The 21,521-nt window shown below is 42.1% G+C and overlaps 1 non-coding gene across 1 annotated transcript; it reads right to left on the minus strand.

Annotated features, from left to right (window-relative positions):
• Nucleotides 1-8,280: 8,280 nt before the first annotated feature.
• Nucleotides 8,281-8,354, minus strand: Trnac-gca (transfer RNA cysteine (anticodon GCA)). Its single transcript has one exon. It is a non-coding gene; the product is annotated as a tRNA-Cys (tRNA).
• Between the last annotated feature and the right edge of the window lie 13,167 nt (nucleotides 8,355-21,521).

Consider the following 21,521-nt stretch of genomic DNA (forward strand, 5'->3'; position numbering starts at 1 on the left):
GGTGGGACGACCCCAAAACAAAGCGCCTGGTGACCTCACCAAGAAAACAAGTAGAATCTAACAAGTAAATGAAACAACATATCTCGAATCACTTAACTTGTAATAAACTGTGATTTCTGGAGAAGACCTGACACAGCACCCCCAAAACGCTCTTCCAGACCGTCCGCTGCCAGCCGCTTCAACGGATGCAGGAAGGCGCGCCGATCTCCCGTCTCACGGTGTCGCAGCTCGCGCCGGCCAAACCGATGTCGTGGGTTGACTCCTGTCGCTCTCATGTCGACCGCGAAACCATTACCCCTGGCAATACGGCGTGGCCCACTGGACTCACGTGGCGAACTCACATGCGCCGCCGCTCAAGGCGGACAAGTTATCAGTGCGCAGTGTTTAGAAACTTTCCCTCGGACATTCAACGTAAACCCCAGGACTGCAAGTATTACCTCCAGCCTTTACCTGAAATTGGAAATAGCATCAATAAACGTTGTTCTGTCAAATACAGTTGTCTGTCTCGTTCTCTTACTATTTCAGAGTAATGAAGGAATTTTTTCGAAACTAGTGAGCAAAAAAGGGAAAGAGAGAAAATACAGGGCGAGCACAAGATCTTTCCCTGACTATCAAAATTTTACTTCCTCAGTTAAACTACAATTCGCGAAGCAACCGCACGGAAATGTGGACGTGTGTCGTAGACTACCATTTACAATAAACAGCATTTCCACGTCTGGGATAATTGCTAAGAAATAAATTTTTGTGTTCAGGCAATGGCTTCACGCTCTCTTTGTATTATGCTGGTTATTAACGTAATGTTCCCAAGATGAAGCTTGAATAGTTTCTTTGATAAAAATGAAATGCTACTCGGAGTTTAGATGAAATGGAAGGAACACTTTGCTAAATCTGTTATTAATATTTGTTTTTGGTTTTTAGGCGGTTTCCCACATATGGGTTTGCCATATCTAGGTGGGATCCCGTCGTGGCACTCTGAGATGGAGGCGTAGAAATGAAGTAAAAATTTTATTTAATGTAAGTACTTTTTATTTAGAACAGAATGACATGGAGCTTGTGGCTGAAGTAGTTGGTACACCACATTTTTCGGAAGATTTCACCTTTCTCAGCAAGTCTTTTTTTTTTTTACGTACTTATGAAACTCCATGCAAGTTAGTCTGTAGTTAAACTGGTACCTTAAGAATGATTGAGCACAGTCCCTGGCAGCAATCGATTTCTTTCATCAGTCCACTGGTCCGACATCAGCGAAAATATTCTTTTCACAGTGGCGTTGTGTGCGGGAACAGAAAACAAATACACGCACTATTTTAGCAGCTGGCGTCTGCGTTCAGGATTTGCGGTTTCCGTGAGAAAGTAAATCCACCTTTCTTCCACGCAGTGTTTAGACTTACACTCTTGCAAGTTACGCTTAGTTTCTAAAAAAGCTTGTGAGATACATATATTCATGAAAACAATTGTCGCCCGAAATATTCGCACCCTTATTAGTCAGGTATACAATAGTGCTCTCATTCACGACCCAATCTCGGGTTCAAGTAGCGCCATCCAATCAGATACTTCATATTTGCTAAAAGAAATATCTTTTTTCTGCGAGTAATCAAATGCTATGGTATAAAAATCCATTGTGTCTTCCTCAGATTTCGAAATCAAATTAATTATTTCTCGATTAGGGTTCTCATTCTTTCATTTGTTCAAATTCCTCCTGGTTTGCATGCCAATAAAACTGGAAATCTTGCTTTCATTCAGACACCTTTGACGATGAACATATTTCTTACTTCATTTACTGAGACTTTATTCATTTTCCACGCTATGATAAGTTTATTGCACAATAACGCTTTAGTGATCGGAGTACAAGTCAATAGTCTTCACGCTCTATATGCCCGCAGTAAACACTTCAAACATTACTGACTTGCTCTCGATCTTCGTATTACGTTTAGAAAGAATCGTCAGCTCGCTATACCGCTATTCAAATGGAAACTGCCTGATTCTTGCACGTCACGCTGCTTAAAACAGTTCCAGCCCTGTACTACTGGAGAAGTCTGGTATTTTCTCAAATGATGGTGCTTCATCTAGAACAGCGCTTCCCAACCTTTTCAGCTGGCGGACCCCTTCTTTAGTCGAAAATCCATGGCGGACCCCTAGTCAGTCAAGAGCACAGTAACTTTAAATTTCAGAGCGAAACCCATGGCAACTGAAAGCTTCTTAATGTAAGTGCCATGTTCCCAATGACCCCCCCTCCCCCCCCCCCCCCCGAAGTATCAATAGTCTTTGGTTTAGAGATGACTGAAAACAACTTGAAATTAACGATCCAATTTTAATTCCCATTTGGTATTTGAAATTTTACACAATGGAGCTGTCTTCCTCCAAGAGCAATCAACGTCACGTCCAAACTGTTCGCTGTTGACAAGCTGCCGCTTATGGTCTGTTCACTTCCACTATTTGGCTACTGCTGTGTAAGGAGCATGCATATGTGTGTGTGTGTGTGTGTGAGTGTGTGTGTGTGTGTGTGTGTGTGCGTGTGTGTGTGGTTTCTCGTGAAATCCGAAGAAAATATTCAAATGTATGTAAAGTCTTCCTTTGGTCGTCCTCCCTCCTCATTCATTTCAACTGGAAACTTCCCTTGTTGTGTAGGCGATGGAGAAACTGCACCCTTCTTCAATGATCCTGACTTCAGCCACCGATCCAATCTTAGAAGTAATAAACTGGTCAAAAATCGACTTATGAAATAGGTAGCGCACTGACAAAGCAAGTTTAACATTTAATGATGCCTGGGGCCGCATACGTGCCAGCGAGCGCTGTCATTGGTCGACAAAGCTCGCTCCGCGCATGCGTAAAAGGTTTCAGCGCATCTAGCGCCGTGACTTGGGAATACGACCTGAAGTAAAAGTACACACGTTTTTCACACGAAAAAAAAAAAACACAGTGATGAATTTGATTTTCACATTTTTATTCAATAATTTTACTCATTATTTTACACTATTTGGTGAAAGGTGGCCGCGGACCCCCTAGAAAGAGCCGGCGGCCCCTAAGGGGTCCGTGGACCACGGGTTGGGAAGCCCTGATCTAGAAGATGCTTGTATCGTCGATACAGGATACGCAACATGCAGCGCCATCTGTGGCACGACCTCGTCAACATAAACCTGTTAATAAATAAAACTAACTGACAAGGTAAACTCTCAATCGCACCTCTGGCAGATTTAGTGGTAAGATGACCCAGTGAACAGCCTGTCAAAACTTGGACGCAGATCAAGCATGAGAACAAGAAGAAGGTATACCAATCTTAAGAAAAAAACGCAAAATAGAACTATTGGACGCTCGAAGGACAAGACATACAATAGAGAGTAGCTCTGTATTCAAATTTGTCCTGTGTTGTGGTGTAACGCCCGTTTACAACAGTGAGGTGTAAGGAAGGGACCTATAACGACAGCTGATTCTACACAACTACTCTATTAGCAACCGAAACGTAGTGGCTTTCGAATGGGAACCGCAAACCTTTGATGGCAAGGCAACAAGTCAACCGAGCCTTCTGCTGCGAAACACATCTGGTATGTCACACACGCCACTAGTGACAGTACGTGTGTGACATGACAGGAATCTCTTACCGACACACCTAATTTGTACGCCTGGTAAGTGAGTGAGATGTGACTCCTTATCCAGTTTAGGTGTTCATTAGAATGTGAGTGTAATCACTCTCAAGGAAATGATGAAAACACAATAGTTGGTCACATAAACTGCAACAGATGAACGTAACAGTTGCACAATCACACAGTTTCTCTGTGCTCTGTCAAAACATATATTTTAACATTTTTCCGTGCGGGTTAGCCAAGCGGTCAGGGGCACTGCAGTCTTGGACTGTGCGGCTGGTCCCGGCGGAGGTTCGAGTCCTCCCTCGGTCATGGGTGTGTGTGTTTGTCCTTAGGATAATTTAGGTTAAGTGGTGTGTAAGCTTAGGGACTGACGACCTTAGCAGTTAAGTCCCATAAGATTTCACACACGTTTGAACCTTTTTTTAACGTTTTTGAAGTTGCGTTGCGTTTTAAAACTTTTGACGGCCGGAGTGGCCGTGCGGTTCTAGGCGCTGCAGTCTGGAACCGAGCGACCGCTACAGTCGCAGGTTCGAATCCTGCCTCGGGCATGGATGTGTGTGATGTCCTTAGGTTAGTTAGGTTTAATTAGTTCTAAGTTCTAGGCGACTGATGACCTCAGAAGTTAAGTCGCATAGTGCTCAGAGCTAATTTGAACCTAGTGAAGACGTAATGCTACCTGCTATGGCAGATATTTTTCACGAATTTCTCGTGAACTGAATGTCATAATCTAACATCAATCTAGGAACTTGCACACTAGGCCTAGATTGTAAAGTGACTAAATAATGCTAGAGGCAAAGTTTTTGTAAAGTCGAGCCTGGCTCTGGAGGGCAAGTGCGCAATGTGTGGGCAGACATGACGTGGGACTTACCTAAGATCAGACGAAAATACAATTGTTGTCAGAAACCTGAAGAAAGGTACATATCAGTAAATAGAAATTGGAACTATGTATTTGGTGAAAGAGACTGGTGAAATCCAGCACGAACCAAAATCCAGTTTAGACTGAACTGAATACGTTAGTGCTTGTGTACTAACCGAACAGTTACTTTAAACAGTGTAAAAAACCGTGAATGTGAAACTGTGACTACGGACAGTGAAGTGCAAGGACTGAACGTTCAACAGCGATGAGTACGCCGAACGCCAAAATTATGCACGAAGAACTGTGAGTGGTCTTATAATTGTAAACTGGTAACGTCAAATGAACCCAGAACCAATATTTTCGGGAGAGACTGTATTTTCATTGAATACAACAATGTGAGTTTGGAATGTGATGTGCGGACTGTTGCAGAAACAGCAACTGCGGAATCGTCATCATCAGTGTTCTGCCAAATGGCAGGTTTTCACATGGTAATTCTCCAGACTGCCCGGTCTTCTGCCATCCTCTTCAGGTCTGCATAATTTCCTCTTCCCCTTATGTCGTCTATCATCTTGTATCTCCCTCTTCCTTTAAGTCTTCTCCAACAAACCAGTCCTTCCAAAGCATCTACTAGCAAGCATTCCCTTCTCAATGAATGTCCCAACCAGTTCTTTTTCCTTTCTCTTACAACCTTCAGCAGACATCTTCTCTCACCAACCCATTACAATACTCTTTCATTAATCACTCTTTACATCCAGCTTATTCTCTCCATTCTCCTCCACATCCACATCTCAAATGCTTCTAACCTTTTTTCACCCTCTCGTCTCAGCGTCCATGTTTCTGCCCCATATAGTGCCACACTCCAGACAAAACGTTTGCCAAGCCTTTTCCTTAGTCCTTTATCTAATTTGCCACATAAGAGTCTCCTCTTTCTGTTGAATGCCTCCTTCGCTATGGCAATTCGAGTTTTCACCTCCTGGTGACATCTCGAGTCTCCAGTTATTGTGCTTCCAAGATATTTAAAGCACTTACTATTTTAATATTTGACAGCCTGCGTCTTGTACTGATGACCATACTCTTTGCTTTTACTGTGTTTATCTGAATCCCATATTCCACACAAGATTCATTCAGATCTTTCAGCATGTTATTCACTGTCTGCTCACTTTCTGCTAGTAATACCATGTCATCAGCAAATCTAATACACTCTGTTCTCTTTCCACCAATACATATTCCTCTTTTCCCATCTAAGGTTTTCACAATAATCTCTTCAAGGTATACGTTACACAACATTGGGGAAGGCAACAAACTTGTCTAACATCTCGTCCAAGCTGCTTCCTTCTCTCATTTCATTTCCAATCCTTATCCTTACTTTCTGGTGTAAATATTGATTCTGTATCAGTCGTCTCTCTTTCCAATCTACTCCTTTCCTCATCAAAATATCCATCAGCTTGTTCCACTGAACTCTATCAAAACCCTTTTCTAAATCTGTAAAAACAGCAAAGATTTCTCTACCATTTTTCATATATCTTTCCCCTATAGTTCTTAACAGGCCAGTAGCATCTCTTGTTCCCTTTCCTCTTCTAAATCCGAACTGATCCTCTGCAATCCCTCTATCCAGCTTGCCATATAACATCCATATAAAAACAACTGAAGAAGTAACGAATGTTTCGTGCTGAACTCGTATGTGGACGCCTAAAAGTGCATGCTAGTGCAGTGGAAACATTAAGTGATCTTAACAAAACCAAAAGTGACGTATAACGAAAACTGTGTCGTATCTAAATGGTAATCTAGGAAAAAGAGCCGTGTCATGTTGTTCTGCAACACAATGCTAGCTCGGAAACGTGAAAGCTTTACAACAACTGCCGCATTAATAAACGTTCCTCTCCCGCTAAACCCAACATCTGCAGCGGGAAGCAAATATTACGTTGTATGCGTGTGTGTTTCATGTACAACGCCGGAGATGCGTAGTTGAGATGAATCCTGCCGACGAGCACGTTGAGGAGGGGGGGGGGGGGGGGGCGGTCCCCATCCCACCCCGTCACGCCCGGCTGCAGACAGACGCGCATCGCCAGCTGCGCGGTCGATCAGCTGATTCTGACGTTCCACGCCGGCGGGAGCCACACCTATGCCCAGCGGGCGCTGACTTCTCCGTCGCCGCAGGGACCCACAGTGCAGACCACACCTACTGACGCTGCCACGAGCTGAACGCCGTGACGTAGAAGACCACAACACAGACACCACAACAATTAGCTACAGAAACTGTGATACTGTCTCATACACAAAAATTCTCTTACGGTGTATCAATTGTCGTCATAATGTCATTTCTTTTGCATACTGTCACAAATAGGTACTCATTAACATATGCTCATTCAAAATTCTGAACTGACATCGTATAAATAATTAATTGACACCAGCCAAAGCGGGTTAGTCTGTCGCTCTGCCTAGGTTTTCCCTAGGGTTTTCCTCCAGCTGCGCCGAATGGGGAATGAACAGTTATTACTCCTGGGACTGTATAAATATCAGACTAACTCGTAGTTGTGTGCCAACAAATACTGCATAAGCTGCAACAGCCAAAATAAGCAGCCAAAACGACAGTGCGACCTTGAGATGAAAACCCAATCTACAAAATGATTAAAATAATATATGATGAATTTCAACTTGATTGTATATTATTTTCATTTAGTTCCTGACTACATTGTAAACAATTGCAAACGAAATCAAATGGTTCAAATGACTCTGAGCACTATGGGACTTAACATCTGTGGTCATCAGTCCCCTAGAACTTAGAACTACTTAAACCTAACTAACCTAAGGACATCACACACATCGTATAGCCGGCCGGTGTGGCCGTGCGGTTCTAGGCGCTTCAGTCTGGAACCGCGCGACCGCTATGGTCGCAGGTTCGAATCCTGCCTTGGGTATGGATGTGTGTGATGTCCTTAGGTTAGTTAGGTTTAAGTAGTTCTAAGTTCTAGGAGACTGATGACCTCAGAAGTTAAGTCCCATAGTGCTAAGAGCCATTTGAACCATTTGTCAACCAACAGTGAAAACAAAAGAAACAAATTGTAAAAGGAAAGAAAGGAAGACTGTATCCAGTTCCAACAATCGTACTACATGGCACACGAGCACAAACATTTTTCCTTTAAACACGGAGTGATGAACTGACCAACTCGGATTACTCGATGTCACTGTGCCATGAAAGAACAACAATACAGAATAATTTAATTTCATTGTAGCCTGTTTCTCTGTTGTCAGTGAACAGTAGAAACACACCTGCCGGATGTAATTTGTCTTGTAAAGGAAACGGGACAGTCCCTTTTTTGGCTTCTGTTTCCCGCGTCACTGGAATTTTAGCTGGGATGCTGAATATTCTTGACACTGCCGTTCTAATTTAAAAAGCAAATAAGTTTTGCAATTTCTTGCAGTGAGGTGTGCTGGATCGACTCTTGTCCCACTTATTCTTTAAACACTTTAGTGCTTTCTGTGGCAAGAGAAGACAGACTACAAAGTTTAAGCAGTGTTGTTGGCAGTTCATGTGGTGTGCTCTCATTTGTGCCAACACTGCTGTTACGTCTACACGCAAATGCACCTATTGTTCCAACATAAAATAAAAGTAACCTTTCCTCGAAGAGAAAAAGCTTAGTTAAGTGGTTTAATATAAAATTTGCAATGCCACGTACTATTCGATTGCACAGAGTGGGAAGTCTGATATTGTGCAGACTGCAGCACAATAAATGAGGCAAACGAAAGTTGGTTTCTTCTTCGTTTTTCGCCAAAACAAGTAACTAAGTAAATAAATAAATAAAATGTGCGCTGATATGAAACTTCCTGGCAGATTAAAACTGTGTGCCGGACCGAGACTCGAACTCGGGACCTTTGCATTTTGCAGGCAAGTGCTCTACCACTGAGCTACCCAAGCACAACTCACGCCCACTCCTCACAGCTTTACTTCTGCCAGTACCTTGTCTCCTACCTTCCAAACTTTACAGAAGCTCTCCTGCGAACCTTGCAGAACTAGCACTCCTGAAAGAAAGGATATTGCGGAGACATGGCATAGCCACAGCCTGCGGGATGTTTCCAGGAAGGTAGGAGACGAGGTACTGGCAGAAGTAAAGCTGTGAGGACGGGGCGTGAGTCGTGCTTGGGTAGCTCAGTTGGTAGAGCACTTGCCTGCGAAAGGTAAAGGTCCCGAGTTCGAGTCTCGGTCCGGCACACAGTTTTAATCTGCCAGGAAGTTTCAACTCCTGATTAGTTTATCATTTCTTTTCAGGGGTCCAGGTATTTTCACAGGGAAAATATGATAGGATTAAGTAGAAGCCGACAACATTCTCAGAATAATAACGTTTCAAACATTGTATTGTAGATTGCCGTCCTGACAGCAACTTCAAAATATTTTGAACAATCATGAAGATGATGATGAAATGCCATACTCCGTGACGGAGTGATGCGGGAGACCCACACCGCCGTACTAGGCAAGGTCCTAGTGGAGGTGGTTTGCCATTACCTTCCTCTGACCGTAATGGGGATGAATGATGATGATGAAGACGACACAACAACACCCAGTCATCTTGAGGCAGGAAAAATCCCTGACACCGCTGGAATCGAACCCGGAACCCTGTGCTCGGGAAACGAGAACGGTACCACGAGACCACGAGCAATGATACCAGACAGAAATCCAATGTTACGTTTCCATTCAGTTACCAAGTAAACTATGTATATTTCCAAGCTTGTACTGTCGAATTTCATTCTTAAGGCATATTTAAAGTAGCAAGTTGTTTAAAAATATTAAAAAATTTTGATGTTTTTAAGTGTAGTAATTTTAAAAAGTAAACGGTTCAGATGTGAAAATTACCGAACTATCTGTTTAATAAGCCACGGCTGCAAATTACTAACACGAATTCTTTACAGACAAATGGAAAAACTGGTAGAAGCCGACCTTGAGGAACATCAGTTTGGATTCTGTAGAAATGTTGGAACACGTGAGGCAATGGTGACCCTACGACTTATCTTATAGAATAGGTTAAGGAAAGGCAAGCCTACATTTCTAGCATTTGTAGACTTAGAGAAAGCTTTTGACAATGTTGATTGGAATACTCTCTTTCATATTCTGAAGGTGGCAGGGGTAAAATACGGGGAACGAGAGGCTAGTTACAATTTGTACAGAAACCAGATGGCAGTTATGAGTGTCGAGGGACATGAAAGGGAAGCAGTGGTCGGGAAGGGAGCGAGACAGGGTTTTAGCCGCTCCCCGATGTTATTCAATCTGTATATTGAGCAAGCAGTACAGGGAAACAAAGGAAAAATTCGGAGTAGGTATTAAAATTCTTGGAGAAGAAATAAAAACTTTGAGGTTCGCTGATGATATTGTAATGCTGTCAGAGACAGCAAAAGACCTCGAAGAGCAGCTGAAAGGAATGGACAGTGTCTTGAAAGGAGGATATAAGACGAACATCAACAAAAGCAAAACGAGGATAATGGAATGTAGTCGAATTAAGTCGGGGGATGCTGAGGGAATTAGATTAGGAAATGAGACACTTAAAGTAGTAAATGAGTTTTGCTATTTTGGGAGCAAAGTAACTGATGATGGTCGAAGTAGAGAGGATATTAAATATAGACTGGAAATGGCAAGAAAAGCGTTTCTGAAGAAGAGAAATTTGTTAACATCGAGTATAAATTTAAGTGCCAGGAAGTCGTTTCTGAAAGTATTTGTATGGAGTGTAGCCATGTATGGATGTGTAACGTGGACGATAAATAGTTTAGACAAGAAGAGAACAGAAGTTTTCGAAATGTGGTGCTACAGAAGAATGCTGAAGATTAGATGGGTAGGTCACATAACTAATGAAGAGGTATTGAATAGAATTGGGGAGAAGAGGAGTTTGTGGCACAACATGACCAGAAGAAGGGATCGGTTGGTAGGACATATTCTGAGGCATCAAGGGACCACCAATTTAGTACTGGAGGGCAGCGTGGAGGGTAAAAATCATACAGGGAGACCAAGAGATGAATACACTAAACAGATTCAGAAGGATATAGGTTGCAGTAGGTACTGGGAGATGAAGAAGCTTGCACAGGATAGAGTAGCATGCAGAGCTGCATCAAACCAGTCTCTGGACTGAAGACCACAACAACAACAAAAGGTTCAAATGGGAATAGAGCAAAAACTGTCGCCCCCCTTAAGGTGCCGCCCCTTGGCCTGTGCCTAGTGGGCCTATATGGAAATCCGCTACTGGATGAGAGATGCCTGGGACAGGACTGGTGCACGTTGTAGTATGGGTCAGGTTTTGCATCTATTGCAGGGTAAGTCCTCTGGGGCACTTTTTTTTGGAGCAGGGGTGGAATAGGGGCAGACAAGGATGTCACATAAGTTGGGTAGGCAGCAGAATATCTCTGTGGGAGGTGGACATCTATCGACACATACGTAATTACTCTGCTATTCACAATAAAGTGCCTGGCAGAGGGTAAAATGAACCACTTCCAAGCTGTCTCTACTGTTACACTCTCGAACGGCACGTGGGAAAAATGAGCACTAAAATTATTCTGTGCGAGCCCTGATTTCTCTTATTTTATCGTGATGATCATTTCCCCCTACATAGGTCAGTGCCAACAGAATGTTTTCACAATCGGAGGAGAAAACTGGTAATTGAAATTTCACGAGAAGATCCCGTCGCAACGAAAAACGCCTTTGTTTTAATGATTGCCACTTCAATTCACGTATCATGTCTGTGGCACTATCTCCCCTATTTCGCGATAATACAAAACGAGCTCCCCCTTCTTTGTACTTTTTCGATGTCATCCGTCAGTTGCACCTGATGCGGATCCCACACCGCACAGCAGTACTCCAGAATAGGGCAGACAAGCATGGTGTAAGCAGTCTCTTTAGTAGACCTGTTGCACCTTCTAAGTGTTCTGCCAATGAAGCGCAGTCTTTGGTTTGCTCTAGTGACAGTATTACCTATGTGATCGTTCCAATTTAGGTTATTTGTAATTGTAATCCCTAAATATTTAGCTGAATTTACAGCTTTCAGATTTGTGTGACTTATCGCATAATCGAAATTTAGCTGATTTCTTTTAGTACTCATTCACATGAGTGGGTCAATTGCCATTTTTCTCGCCATACAGATATCTTATCTAAATCATTTTGCAAGTCGTTTTGGTCATCTGATGACTTTACAAGACAGGTAAATTACAGCATCATCTGGAAACAATCTAAGACGGCTACTCAGATTGTCTCCTATGTCATTAATAGAGATCAGGACCAATAGAGAGCCTGTGATACTTCCTTGGGGAACGCCGGATATTGCTTTTGTTTTACTCCATGACTTTCCGTCTATGAACTGTGACCTCTCTGACAGGAAATCACGAATCCTGTCGTACAACTGAGGCGATATTCCGTAGGCAGGCAGTTTGGTTAGAAGACGCTTCTGAGGAACGGTGTATAAAGCCTGCTGGAAATCCACAAATATGGAATCAGTTTGACATCACCTGTCTATAACACTCATTACTTCGTGAGTATAAGGAGTTAATTGTGTTTCACAAGACCGATATTTTCTGAATTCGTGCTGACTATGTGTCAATAAATCGTTTCCTTCGAGGTAGTCTCACGTGACTTATGGTCATATGAAATATTTTTCTCTTTCTTTTTACATGAATGTCGTTATTACGTGGTGGGCTTTTCTCAAATTTAATTGCTAATTTGGTTATTAGTTTAATTTTGATTTTTTCTTTGATTTGAATTTAATTGCATTTTGTAAGATGGTTTGTTCAATGAAAGTTAACCCTTAGCAAAATCATTAATCAAGTTAATAACTGTAAGACACACTGATCTTGTAATACGATACATATAAGCTGAAAAATGAAATAAACTTTTTTTAGGCTTTTGCCTCAGCTAAACGTTTCTGCTCAAACATGAGATCTCTGATTATTATTTGCATTTGCCCACACACACGAGAGAGAATAATTTCTCATTTTGTTTCCTAATGCATTGTATCTGAGTCGTGGCTCTGGATCTCGGCTGTTAAACTGAAAACAAAAATCTTAAAGCTATGTCTTCCGTTGAGCGGCTGTCGGCTGTGGAAAAAATGTGTATTATAATTGAAGCGGGCGAATAATACGTTTCCACTAATTTCATAAATTAAAATTTCCATGTAATGGCAGCTGTGGCTGCAATTGTTGCGCTGAAAATAACTTGAATTACTGATATTCAAAGGAAGCGGACATGAGATAGGCCTCACTTCTTACAATTAAAACTGAATAACAGCATGGGACTGATATATTACCTGCTTACAAGTAGAATAATGCTTACACGCAACAGCACTCACCAAGATGTCCGGCTACTCGCATCGAAGACAAGGGAGAGAGAGAGAGAGAGTGATAACGGATAAAAGATGACAAAAGATGGTTCCTTTTCCATCTACGTGGCCCGTTTTTGTCAGAGTGCATCTTTTTTATTCTTTGCACTCGAAAATGACCCACAGAATTTTATATGATAATAATAATAATACACATGAGAGAACATTACACACTGCCTGAGCGGTTAATGTTCACGTATAATCCAATATTAAACGTTTTTTTGAAGTACCACTTTCAAGTTTTTGTAATATTTCTACTACGGGCAATACATTGCCCCCCGAAATGTTTATGACACAAAGTGTACGTATTAGTTCTGTTTTGTCATTAACATTTCCTACTTTACGTCCACAGTGTCCACACACACAGTTTTTACGGGTTTCATTTCACGTGGGTCACATTTTATCATAATGGTCACAATGTTGTTTCACATTAGATGGATACAACAAATAACACAAATGGAGTTACACAAAAGGATTTCGTATAGCCGGCCGGTGTGGCCGTGCGGTTGGTTGACAATTTTGCAAGTGCCTTAACATGAATAACAGTGAAAAAAGCAAGCGTGCAAATTTAAGTGGGGTGGGCGGGCCTTGGTGGCCGAGCGGTTCTAGGCGCTACAGTCTGGAACCGCGCGACCGCTACGGTCGCAGGTTCGAATCCTGCCTCGGGCATGGGTGTGTGTGATGTCCTTAGGTTAGTCAGGTTTAAGTAGTTCTAAGTTCTAGGCGACTGATGACCTCAGCAGTTAAGTCCCATAGTGCTCAGAGCCATTTGATTTAAGTGGGGTGGAATTTCGGAAATTATCGAAGGAAAGGCGAGAACGAGAAGCCATTGTTCTAAAAACGCTTGGCAGAGTAGATAAATTTTTTGTAAAAAATGTTGCTGGTTCGACTTCAAGTTCAACTAGTATGGACGATAATTCTGGCACTGCAGCTGTTGTAAAAGAAGTAAATACAGACGAAACGAAAGTTAAATGTGAAGAAAAGCAAATTGTTCCTGATTTCCAGTTTCTTGAAAAACCAAGTGTCGAGTCAGACATTACAAAAAGAAGTAACCTCGTTAGTGATGTAAATGTAAATACCATGCTGCTAGGGCCTCCTGTTGGGTGGACCGTTCGCCTGGTACAAGTCCTTCGAGTTGACACCACTTCAGCGACTTGCGTGGGGGGATGAAATGATGATTAGGACAACACTATATCCAGTGCCTGAGCAGAGAAAATCTCTGATGCAGCCGGCAATCGAACCCGAGCCATTAGGTATGACATTCCATCGTGCTGACCACTCAGCTACCAGAGGCGGACACCTTGTAGTGATGATCCTGCAGAATGGTGTGTCAATGAATCAACAGTCAACATTCTCTTACAACGTGGCATTAATCAAAATTGTAATGGTGATTTTTCTATTCCAAGAAGATCAATAGGCGATAAAACCAGATATTTGAACAAAAAGGTATTTTACCATAAACTTTTAAATGGTGAATCAACTTTGCGTGATTTTCTAGTATACTCCTGTAGCTCCGTGTAAATCTGCGGAGGTAAGGCCGCAATTGCTACTACTGGTATTGCAGGTTGGAAAAATATTGCTAATATTTTATCTTATCATCAGAAATCACTTGAACACAAAAATTCTGTGTCGTCACTCTTAACAAGAAAAAAGTCACGTGGAACAATAAATAACCATTTCGAGCCATATGTCAAGACAGAAAAAATGCACTGGCACAATGTGTTGAAACGATTGCTTGCAGTAGCGAAGAAACTGACAAGTCGTGGACTTCCTCTCCGTGAACACTTTGAAAGATTTCATTCATTACATAACAATCAATTTATGATGTCTCTTGAACTTACAGTCGAGTTTGATCCTTTTCTCGCAGAGCACATTGAACAATGTTGGTAATCCAGGGCAGGGACAAAGAATTTATCTTTCTTCAACAATCTGTGGCGGAATAATAGAGCTCTCTTCTGAACGAATAAAAAGAATTATGATAAGTGAGATAAACAGGCCAAATATTTCCTTATAACAGTAGATTCTACTGCGGACTTTTCACACATTGATCAATTATCTTTCATATTAAGATATGTGAACGAGAATGGTGAAGCTGTTGAACGTTTCCTTCTGTTTTTACCAAACCCAGGACACAAATCCGAAAACGCAAGCAATATGTCAGGAACCTACACTGGTTTGCTGGCACGCATTAAAGAACGAAACCCAAAAGCGCATTATGTGCCTTGTGCAGCACATTCTTTGAATTTAGTCGGCACTTGTGCTACAAATTGTTCTCGGGAAGCATGTTCATTTTTCATTGTATTGCAAAACCTTTATAATGTTTTTTTCTGCTTCTACACAGCGCTGGGATAAACTTCTTTCTATCACGAAACCAGGAAGCATAACGGTAAAAAGTTTATCAAAAACACGTTAGTCAGTAAGAGAGGAAGCGTGTGTAAGTCTATATGAAAACTGGGGGGGCGTTATCAATGCCCTCACACATATTGCCAATAATACGTTTGAAAAAGCGCTTGTGCAAAGTGAGGCTTTAGCCTGATTGAATCAACTCAGGACACTAAAAACAGTATTCATGATGACAGTTTGGAAGGACATACCCCAGAGATTCAATAGTGTAGATCTGAAATTCCAAAGTGTAAATATTGATACTAAAATAGTGCATGAACTATATTAATCACTTGTAGGATTTATTGCATCTATTCGTGGCATGTTCGACCGTTATTAAAATAAATCCATGGAGATTGTGACTGATATAGACTGTGAATGCACCTATAAAAGATCACGAAAACGCAAACTTCATGATGACGAAGAAGCGGACTCTGAAGAAGTTTTTCTGACTGGAAGAGAAAAATTTAGAGTCGAAACATTTCTCCCAGTACGGTACTCGACAACTTGTACGCCGAATTAGTGAGGAGGAAGGGAAGCAATAAAGCACTGTTGGACTCCTTCACTGTTGTCAGTAACCTTAAGAACAGTTCGCCTGACGATATTGCTGAATGTGCATCAAAACTCCAAGAGTCACATGACACAGATTTAGAGCCTCTCTTCCCAAGTGAATGTGTACATTTTGCGGAGCTTTTGAAATCTTCTGAGATTAGTGATTATCAGTCGAAATGAGTAAATTTTTACGAAAAGATAGGTTACAGTCAATGTTTCCGAATGTTGACATTGCTCTTAGAATATTTCTATAGGTGGCACTTACAAATTGTTCACCAGAACGCTCGTTTTCGCCTCTTAAAAGACTGAAATCGTACGTATATTCTACGTTGTCTGAGGAGAGATTAAACACCTTGGCCATTCTTCACATCGAAGCCGACCTCCAAACTGACAACCATCTGAACTATGAAAATATGATCAACGAGTTATCCGCCGTTAAAGCCAGACGCAAACTTTGTTGATTGGTGTGTTTGCTTATCTATTCATATTAGTTTTAAAAAGTTAAGATTATAACGTGATTTTTATTATAACTTAGAGAACATTCATCGGATTTATAAACTACGTTTACATGTTTATTCTACAATTGCCGATGGTAGAACGCGGCACTAAACCTTGTTTACGTACAGACGTGACTGAAGGCGGCCGACTATACGAAACAATACCCAAATGATCCAGGCCACACGGCGCTCATTCTGATACTGTAGTATACTACAACTGAAGTGTATTCTTGGCATCTGCTTAAATGTATAGTTATCGCGGAAATATACGTTATCGGCGAGTACGCTCATATGAAAAAGTATTAATAAATAACTTGGTTCAGTTCTGTCGATAAATACGTAGAAGCTTTGCTAATACCGTTAGAAAGAGCTGTGGTGAGAGCAGTAGCTGCAGTACAAACCTGTTCAGCCCTTACATGGATTAAAGGTAATGTGTACACTTATTATGCAGCATCTAGCTGCACAGATCCTAATGCTTTACACATGAACTATTAGATCATAAAAAAAATTTATTTTTCCACACTAGTCTGTAAAATTATGTAATAGCAAACCTAGTTCTGTGTTTGTTCGTATGTATTTAGTTATTACTTCGTGCACCGAAATCTCTATTTCATTTCCAAATGGTTCAAATGGCTCTAAGCACTATGGGACTTAACATCTGAGGTCATCAGTCCCTTAGACTTAGAACTACTTAAACCTAACTAACCTAAGGACATTACACACATCCACGCGCGAGGCAGGATTCGAACCTGCGACCGTAGCAGCAACATGGTTCCGGACTGAAGCGCCTAGAACCACTTGCCCACAACGGCCGGCTATTTCATTTTCATTTCTTACGTTTTCCTATAGATTCACGTATTAATACCAAACGTGTTTTTTTAATCTGCTACACATTCAAGTTATTAGATCGTAAAAAGACAGTTTAATTTTAATTTTGAACGAATCTCTGTAAAAGTACGTATTAATTTCCAATGTATGACATGTTCGCTTCAACTTTTAGACCGTAACCCAACTTTTTATTTCCATTTGAAACGGTTTCGTGTAAAAGAACATATTAAAAGTGAATGTATAGCAAAAATCCGTTGTCTCCTAGACGCTCTGTTGAATTTTTAGTCCATAAAAGAAAAGTTATTTTCCTTGTGTTCATTTCTGTTGTCTTTCGACAGAAGAATGTGTTAACACAATGCAGTTTCAAGTTTGTTTTATCCGCTGCCATACACCAAGTACAGATCAGGAACCATATTACATTTTGATTGAGCGTGACTAGACCGCTGACGCGTCCTTCAGAACAACGAACAGCAGAGTACGGAAACAGCTCACAGCGCTCCCACGCAAAATGGCAATTGTGAAATGATCGGGTAACAGTTTTACTTAAAACATGTTTTTTTGGGGGAGGGGAGGGGGGGAGCGCATATAGTATGGTGTGCCTCGGGAGCAAAATTTTTAAACCTGCCAGTGCTCTCATCCCATCAAAGGCAGGGACAAATGTATAAACAGTCATGTGGTCTACCAAGTTATCTGCAACCAATTTCTGGCATTCTACATGGACATGACCACTAACAAGTTGTGTGTCCGCATGAATGGCCACCACCAAACTGGCCAAGAGACTGCTGGAACACGTCATTGGTGAGCATGCCACCCAGCATGATATGCCTGAATTCAAAGACTGCTTCACTTATTTGATTCTTTCCACCCACCCCATCTCCCTCACCTCAACCTTCCCTGTCCCCTTCCCTACTCCCACTCCAGCCCTACACAACCTTCTACCCCACCGGTGCACTGGAAAAATCCTTTTCCCTTCTCTACTTACTCCACTCCCCCACAGCCCCAGCATAGCCTCCAAATGCTGCAAGTAGTGGCTCACTATCCTGTCTCTACTATGTCCCAGCAGCTCCCACAGGCAGCACTAGCATCTACTGCCAACTCTACACTGCTACCCTTCCTACTTCCACACCACACCATGCCTCTCTTCTGCGAGCTCATTATCTACTCTCTCTCTCTCTCTCTCTCTCTCTCACCTGATCAATTTCCTGTTTTCCACTTTCTAGATTCGCCAACGACCCTTAATTATTGTTGTTCACATTTCACAAGTGGGATTTCAAAACGTCTACACAAAAATTTTTGTCAGTCCTACATGTGTACATAAAATTCACGTTATTTGTTTTTCGTTGTAAGTGTCAGTTACTCATAGTGATATCTGAAACTCACATCATGATTTAATGTATAGTTTACTGCAATAGGGGTGCAATTGTTGCCATTTGTTGCACTGTAGGACTCAGTTTTTGGATTCTGTTGTCTCTCATTTGTAAAATCACGGTTCTTTTATTTTGGTCTATGCCATACAGTACTGAGAAGTTCATAATCCATGTTACTTATTCGCTACCAGTATGTTGTAACATTACTTAAAACAAATTTAGGTTACTGCTCTTAAAATACTTTGGCAGGCTGTTGTACCACTTGCATCTATTCATAAATGTTTGTTTGTCTGAAGATATGGTACTGTGATCATTTATCTTACTACACATATTGTACTAATCTTGAGGGTATACAGAAAATGAAAAATAACTGTGAAAGGTAATATCTTTTTTATGTTTTCTTGTATTGTGTCATGACATGAGGTCCTTCCTACATAATTTCATAGCTATTTAAGCCAGAGTTCTTTTTGTAGCTTCTTGTCTGAGGTACCTATCATGAAATATTTACGCTGGATAGTACCTTTGTGGATATAGATCTGGCGCAACTGTTACTGCTCTCTTTACAACAACAGTGTCCTGTTACTGTGAGCACTAACCCAAGGAAATACTATTATTAGAGTGTGCTAGCACTTCGTCAATGTGAGGGAATTATGTTTGATCCATGAACTATTATGCTTGTCCTAGAACTAATTAAAAATTTGGTGATTAACACAAACTGAATTCCGTATTATTCATCTGTCAAGACAATTTTAATCCAGAGAATTACATAAATGCAGTGACTGATTTTCTGTACTTTTTTTATTTATTCTATTTGGCCTTCAGCAATACAACACTATTTGACCAAGATTGCCTGTACTTGGGATGTGTTAATTGTTTATGGATTCATCACCTCAACAAGTTCATTGCATTAGTACATGAACCGTTCCATAATTACATTGTAAAGTGTGCATATTAATAATTTGTATATGTATTTAGCCCCCACTCCTAATTTTAGTCTTCCTAAATTTGCCTTGTAGCGGCTCCACAGTTTAAGATAGGCAAAAGATAGAGTCGGTGCAATATTTCTGAGTGCACAAGTTACACCCAGGTGCAGGCCTGTTGACAGTTGGGGGTTGTTTGGGGAAGGAGACCAGACAGCGAGGTCATCGGTCTCATTGGACTAGAGCAGGATGGGGAAGGAAGTCGGCTGTGCCCTTTCAGAGAAACCATCCCAGCATTTGCCTGGAGTGATTTAGGGAAATCACCCTGTTGACAGCAAGATATGCTTAGCAGTGGTTGTGAAGTAGAGTGGAGGTCACAGAGGCCTCGAACCGCTGAAAAGAGTAAAGACAGCGGTGTGCATGGCGCAAGTTACAGGCACAAGGGGCCCACTTGCCCAACCTAGGCGTTATAAGTATGTAACACAGAGTGGCGCGTCAGCAAAACAGGTGCACAGGCGCATATAAATAGGTGGCAGTTTTCTAACGAGAGTCATTCAAGTGTGGCAGCTCTCCTGGACAGCAGGGCATGTCACACCACCGGCTACATGCAGCAGCAGATGAGGCGCCAGCTTCCAGTCCACGGCAGTTCACTGGTTTGACCCTCTGAGGGCAAAGCGGGGTCCGTAGCCCGCCAACGGTGGGCCACTCTACAGCTCACTACCGTGGGCAGTGTCGGCTCCCAACACATGCTAGAGGCATCGTAAGGTGAGGGCCACGGATTTGGCTGTCAGATGGTGGGCGCCTGTTGTCACTGCGATCTTAACCACAACAGTGAAGAACACACAGCGGGCCGCCCTGTGGCTCCCAGTGAGCAGCACTGAGGCAATGGGGATGAGGGCAGCTGAGTTCATTGCCGACACATCCTGATGTCATCATAACGCTGCAGCCGTATGAGGCCAGCACGCCACAGTACGTAGCACGGATTGCTGAGGTCGCCATTCCCTACCAAGTTGTTTGGCAACCAGCAAAGTGGTATCCTCAGCATTGCGGGACCCTGGGACACAGACCGAGAGGAACGCAGCACGGTAGCTGGGAATAATAGAACACTTGAAGATCTCGGCGAAGTTTTAATACAGCGCATCCTGACAGTTTCCATCCACATCCAACATTCCTCCACCACATGCCAAAATCTACATTTGACAGCGACAGCTAGAACTGGTGTCAGAATAGTTGGCGTTGTCTGTACAGTGAGCTGGAAACTGCATCTGATCAGTCGTTGTTGCCAAGGGTGCCAAAGCAGGACATTGATCCACCTGCTGCGAGCTTGATTATTCTGTTTTCTGGCAAGGCATCTGAGCACGGCCGTTAATTTGTGGAGGACTTGGAGACTTCAGCTGTGATGAATGGTTGGTCTGATGAACAATTATTACATTAGCCAAGATTAGATTAACGGGTGAAGTGAAACATATGTAAGGTGTTCTCAGGCTTTAAGGAAGGCAGGGACAGTTTAAGCAGTTGAAGGAGGGGATTTAACAGATGTACAAGAAACAGAATAGCGCTCGGTACTTCAGGGAGAGATTGATTACAATGAAGACGAGACAGGGGGAGATGATTGAGACAGAATAAGAGAAATTAACGAGTATACTTGCGAGTTGGGTCAGAGCGATGAAGCGAATGGTGTTCTGTTACAGGAGGCTGAGGACATGGCACTTGATATATTTTTGGGGGTATTACCGGTGTATATGTCATGGAAAGTGCATGAAGGGACTCCGAAAGATTTATATTTGGCCATTCTGCTGGCAATCCAATATGGGGAAATAGACGTAGCAATGGGATAAGTGATAGACAAACAGTGTTTACAGCGGGTATAAAATGTTATAAGTTTGACTGTATGGGACATGTGCAGAGGCAATGTAGCCAGTTACCGAGGAATAGAGGAAGGGGTGGAAATCAGCAGCATGAAGGATGGAGAAGTGAAATTAGTAGAGGTGGACAATCATTAAACGGGAGAGGGGGCCCAAGACCCACCTAAGGGAGCTCCCATTTAATCTGAATGCTACAAATAAGTATGCAGAGGTGGAATGTTCAGTGTTAGGATCCATAGCAACTAAAGAGATTAAGATTTTGTTGGACACAGGGGCACAAGTGTCAGTGGCTACTAAGAGTTTAATGGGATGAAGGAAGTTAGACCCA

Source organism: Schistocerca serialis, chromosome 11 (assembly GCF_023864345.2).
Source record: "Schistocerca serialis cubense isolate TAMUIC-IGC-003099 chromosome 11, iqSchSeri2.2, whole genome shotgun sequence".
Classification (NCBI taxonomy): Eukaryota; Metazoa; Arthropoda; class Insecta; order Orthoptera; family Acrididae; genus Schistocerca; species Schistocerca serialis.